This window comes from Suncus etruscus, chromosome 11, assembly GCF_024139225.1.
Source record: "Suncus etruscus isolate mSunEtr1 chromosome 11, mSunEtr1.pri.cur, whole genome shotgun sequence".
Lineage (NCBI taxonomy): Eukaryota > Metazoa > Chordata > Mammalia > Eulipotyphla > Soricidae > Suncus > Suncus etruscus.
In genome coordinates, this window is record NC_064858.1 from 101,430,029 (window position 1) to 101,435,342 (window position 5,314).

At 40.8% G+C, this 5,314-nt stretch overlaps 1 pseudogene; it reads left to right on the forward strand.

The window, feature by feature from the left end:
• Window positions 1-1,498: 1,498 nt before the first annotated feature.
• LOC126023758 (uncharacterized) lies at window positions 1,499-1,599 on the forward strand (annotated as a pseudogene).
• The last annotated feature ends 3,715 nt before the right edge of the window (window positions 1,600-5,314 follow it).

The window sequence follows — 5,314 nt, forward strand, 5'->3', positions numbered from 1 at the left end:
TAGACCCAGGTTTGATTCTGGGCATTCCATATGGTCCCCCAGCCTGCCAGGGGTGATTTCTGAGTGCAGAGCCAGGAGTAGCCCCTGAGTGCCCCCAGGTGTGGCCCAGAAACCAATAAATCAATAAAGTTTAAAAAGAAAAAGATAAAGGAGCGGGCTAGAGAAAGAGCATGGAGGTAGGGCATTTGCCTTACATGCAGAAGGATGGTGGTTTGAATCCCAGCATCCCATATGGTCCCCGAGCCAGCCAGGAGCTTTTTCTTTTTTCTTTTTTTTTTATTTTTATTTAAACACCTTGATTACATACATGATTGTGTTTGGGTTTCAGTCATATAAAGAACACCCCCCATCACCAGTGCAACATTCCCATCACCAATGTCCCAAGTCTCCCTCCTCCCCACCCGACCCCCGCCTGTACTCTAAACAGGCTCTCAATTTCCCTCATACATTCTCATTATTAGGAAAGTTGAAAATGTAGTTATTTCTCTAACTATACTCATCACTCTTTGTGGTGAGCTTCCTGAGGTGAGCTGGAACTTCCAGCTCTTTTCTCTTTTGTGTCTGAAAATTATTATTGCAAGAATGTCTTTCATTTTTCTTAAAACCCATAGATGAGTGAGACCATTCTGCGTTTTTCTCGCTCTCTCTGACTTATTTCACTCAGCATAACAGGAGCTTTTTCTGAGTATAGAGTCAGGAATAACCCCTGAGCGCTGCCGGGTGTGACTCAAAAACCAAATAAATAAATAAATAAATAAAAGTTACTTTAACTTTATCCTGTGTTACATTTAGTTCACAGCAACTAATCTAAATTCCAAGGATAAAACAGGCACATTGGCCCAGAGAGTTAGCAAGTAAGCCCTTTCCTTGCTTGCAACTGAGCACAGAAAGTTAAGTCTTAAAACGTTTTGAAGTAAGGGGATGGCGTGATAGCACAGTGTGTAGGGTATTTGCTTTGCATGTGGCCGGCCTGGGTTCAATCCCCAGCATCCCAGCTGGTCCTGTGAGCCTACCAGGAGTGATTTCTGAGTGCAGAGCCAGGAGTAATCACTGAGCACCACCAGGTGTGGTCCAAAAACCATAGTCTAGGGGGAAAAAAAAGAGAAGGAATGGGGCCGGAGCAGTGGTTCAAGTGGTAGGACATATGCCTTGCACGTGCTAACCTAGAAAGGACCTAGTTCGATCCCCTGGCATCCCATATGGCCCCCCAAGCCAGGAGCAGTTTCTGAGTGCATAGCCAGGAGTAACCCCTGAGTGTCACCAGGTGTAGCCGAAAAACAACAACAAAAACAAAAAAAAGAAAGAAAAGCAGTTTTGTTTGTTGTTTTAATTTTGTGGCCACACCTACTGTTGCTCAGCTACTACTGCCTGTGTCCTGTTGGTGCTCGGGACTTTGAAGCACATTAAACCTCGGCCTCTGGCATGCAAAGCGTGTGCCCAGCCCCTGAGCACTGCCGCATTCCAACATCCCAGCCCCGAGGAAAACAATTGTGTCTCTGGGCTCACTTTGGCAGCACTGATATTAAAATTGGAATGATACAGAAGAAAATTAGCATGTACAAACATGACACACAAATTCCGGAAATGTTTTGTATTTTTAATATGTGCCTCTACTGCCAGAAGAAGCAGAAAATGGGGAGAATGCTGGTGATAAGGAAGCCAAACTCTGCAGTTCAGAATTTGTTCACAGCTTTCACCAGTTGGAACAGAAACTTCCAAATTTCTTTCTTTCTTTCTTCTTTCTTTCTTTCTTTCTTTCTTTCTTTCTTTCTTTCTTTCTTTCTTTCTTTCTTTCTTTCTTTCTTTCTTTCTTTCTTTCTTTCTTTCTTTCTTTCTTTCTTTCTTTCTTTCTTTCTTTCTTTCTTTCTTTCTTTCTTTCTTTCTTTCTTCTTTCTTTCTTTCTTTCCTTCCTTCTTTCCTTCCTTCCTTCCTTCCTTCCTTCCTTCTTCTTTCCTTCCTTCCTTCCTTCCTTCCTTCCTTCCTTCCTTCCTTCTTTCTTTCTTTCTTTCTTTCTTTCTTTCTTTCTTTCTTTCTTTCTTTCTTTCTTTCTTTCTTTCTTTCTTTCTTTCCTTCCTCTTTCTTTCTTTCTTTCTTTCTTTCCTTCCTCTTTCTCTCTTTCTTTCTTTCTTTCTTTCTTTCTTTCTTTCTTTCTTTCTTTCTTTCTTTCTTTCTTTCTTTCTTTCTTTCTTTCTTTCTTTCTTTCTTTCTTTCTTTCTTTCTTTCTTTCTTTCCTCTTTCTTTCTTTCTTTCTTTCTTTCTTTCTTTCTTTCTTTCTTTCTTTCTTTCTTTCTTTCTTTCTTTCTTTCTTTCTTTCTTTCTTTCTTTCTTTTCTCTCTTTCTTTCTTCTTTCTTTTTTCTTCCTTCCTTCCTTCCTTCTTTTTTCTTTTACCTCCCTTTCATTCCTTCCTCCCCTCCTATCTCTCCACCTGTTTTTTTTGTTTGTTTGCTTTTTGTTTTGTTTTTGTTTTTGTTTTGCACCACACCATGCAGCACTGGGGGTTATTCCTAGCTTTACACTCAGAAATCACACCTGGCAAACTTGAGAGACCGTATAGGATGCTGGGGATCAAACTTGGGTCAGCTGCATGCAAAGCAAACATTTTCCCCACTGTGCTATAGCTCTAGCCACCCAACTTCCAAAACTGAATCCAGAAAGAACTCCAAGATTTCCAAATCAAACTGCAGTACTCTGCACAGAGCCTTCAGGTTTATATTAAACAGCTATGCTTGGCTCTCCAGGATAAAAGGAGATTAAAGTTGTTGCACTGAAAATAAAATATCAATTTTTTTGACATTTTAAATTGCTTTATTTAAAGACCATAATACAGGTTGTTCACAATACAGTCAGGAGTATTATTTTACAGTTGCAAAGTATGCATGATTGAATTTCAGTTATACAATGCACAACACCATTCACCAGTGTATGTTTTCTGCCACCACTTTCCCTAATTTCCTCCTGCCCTGCTGCATCTGAGTGAGATATTTTCTTTTCTCTCTGTATAAGTATATATACACATATATGTGTATGTACATATATTTTTTTTCCTTTTTTTTATAAAAGCTTATTTTTTTTGAAGATCAGAAGTTAATATACGGTTAACATTATTTCTGCACACAACTTTCCAACAGTACCCCCATGGCCTGAGCGCTTCTAACCTTCAAAATATCAATGTTTTAATCAAGGATCTCCTACATTATCCTGGAAACTTGTGCAGAAGGTTGAGATGGGGCAAACGAGAGCCAGTGAAGATACAACTTCAGGTTCACTTCCCAAGAAATCTCCAGGAGGGTCAAAAAGAGATGCCAGGCAGATTTAGACACCTCCCCCTCCTAGAGGGAAATAGAGCAGCGATTTGGGCAACTTTGGTTATCAGTCTTCAGGGGCAGTCGAGGTGACCCAAGTTGGAGGGTACAAGGAAACTGAAGTCAGGAAAACTGATGCCCATCACATTCTCCAGCATTGACATGAGTTAATAATATACTTAAATTCTACTTCTCCTTGGTTGTTGGGCAAGACCTTTACAAGGACTGCTGCCTTCTACTAAAAACTTAATGTTCTTTGTACCTTTGTCTGCGTGATCTACTTTCGTCAGACTATGGCTGTGTCCAAGGTAAAACCACAGTGATATTTTTGGATGCTCTATCCGCAATCCTGACTTGTTTTTTATATTATTCAGACTTTCATCTTGTCAGTCTTCTTTTTTCTGTTTCTGTTTGTTTTCAGTGCTCAGGGATTACTCCTGGCTCTGCACTCAGAAATCACTCCTGCCAAGTTCGGGGGACCTTATCGGATGTTGGGGTTGAACCCGGGTTAGTCACGTTCAAGGCAAATGACTTAGCACTGTACTATTTCTCCAGCTCCCAACTTGTCAGTCTTGTAAATATTTTGGTGGTTAGTGAGAGCTATTTTAGTGGAAATATAATGAAGTTCTGGTTTTGAGAACTTACTGAGTTTTCTCTTCACTGTATTTTCCTTTTTTCCACCCAACATGCAAAGGAGAGTAATATTAAGGTTTTTACTTTTATTTTTATAATATTATTTAATATGTATTATATAAACATATTTAACATTTATTATTTATATAATAAATAACAGTAATGACAATAATTATCAATATTTTTTAATATTAAGATTTTCAGGGGCCAGAGCTGTGGCGCAGAGCAGTAAGGCATCTGCCATGCCGGCACTAGCCGAGGACGGACTGTGGTTCGATCCCCGGCATCCCATATGGTCTCCTAAGCCAGGCGCAGTTTCTGAGCTCATAGTCAGGAGTAACCCAAAACCACATTCGCCCCTTTTTTTTTGTAAAGGTACTAGGCAATGGTATAGACTTTTGGTGGGGGGCACACCTGGCAGCACTGAGGGGTTACTCCTGACTCTGTGCTCAAAAATGATCTGGCAGACTAGGGGGACCATAGGGGATGCCAGGGATTGAATCTGGGTGGGCCGCATGCAAAGCAAAAGCCCTACCCCTATGGTAAAGAATTTTGTCTAGAGTGTGTAATAAGAGCAAAGTATCAGAGAAAGTCTACATCTTAAGAGCTTTCCTAAAATGTAGACATTACATTTTTAGGAGAAATTGTTTTGTACTATTTAACTCTTCTTCATATGTTGTGATATATGACTATGGGACCTTGCTATTCAAATACAAATGTGTGTGACATACATACATACATACATACGTACAGATATAAGTTTGTATATGCATACATGTGTGCTATGAAACAAGGCTGCACAACGTAAGTTATTTTTGTTGCATTAAATAATTAACGATGGTGCTGGATGGAGAGGTATGGAGGCCTTTGTACCTAGGCCCCGGCCACGTGGCTTCATCCCCCATCAATCGGCGGGTCTGGGGTCCAGGAAAGCGACGGGTATTGAACTCACTCACAGGCAGGCATCAGGAAGCATCAGCTTTATTCATCCCTATCCACCACATGTGTGGCCTATATCATAACCTTTCAAGCACAGTCATTCTTAGCTAGCCCTGCCTCTTAACTCCTTTCAGCCATCTTCCCTTTGACCTCCTTGCTGGCCAAAGACTAGAAGCGCCCCGCTAATCCCCTGGGTCAAAGGCCTTATCTACCTTTTCCAAGACCCCTCCCAGGAATGGGGGGGGGTCTTGCAGGTAAGGTCAAGTTACCTAGGGAGAAAGGATGGGGGATGAGGCTTCAATTTTTTCAGAATGGATAGGTCTTTGACATGGTTATGACCCTTTTGAGACTGAATCCATTATTCACTTGTTAGCAGTGTGGCATTTCCTTCCGATAGTGAGCAACTTCCGGTCAGTGCATTTGTATGGTTATTGTTTTG